Genomic DNA, 562 nt, shown 5'->3' on the forward strand with positions numbered 1-562 from the left:
ACAAATGTGGTTCACGACTGAATTCATTTTTTTTCAAATTGAGGAAGAATATAAAATAATGTACAAGTATAATAAACATTCAATATGCACAATAAAATAAAATAATAATTATCGGCCTAAGGTTTGCCTAACGTCAATATTTACAATAATGAAATAAAAGGAGAAACACCTCCGGGTACCTGTAAAGACACTTAGTAAAAGAGTTAGTGCCAAATAAATATAAATAAAAATGAATAACTCAAATAATAACTAAAAAATAAAGATCCGTCTTATTAACATGGGAGGCCTTGGAAATCGACGGTAATTTCTTCATCGGCCATTTCAACAACTAAAATATGTAAACTTAAAATAAAATTCCGTCTTTTAAAATGGAAAGGCCTCCAAAACCGACGGAGAATTTTTTCATTGGCCCTTTTAACAAATATATTTAATATAACTTGAACATCAACAAAACATAACAAACTTATCCCAAGAGAATATGGAAAATAACAATCAAACTAAAACAACATAATTAGAAATGAAAACAACAATAACGTAATATATAAAAATAAAAATAACATTA

Source organism: Solanum pennellii, chromosome 1, assembly GCF_001406875.1.
Source record: "Solanum pennellii chromosome 1, SPENNV200".
Classification (NCBI taxonomy): Eukaryota; Viridiplantae; Streptophyta; class Magnoliopsida; order Solanales; family Solanaceae; genus Solanum; species Solanum pennellii.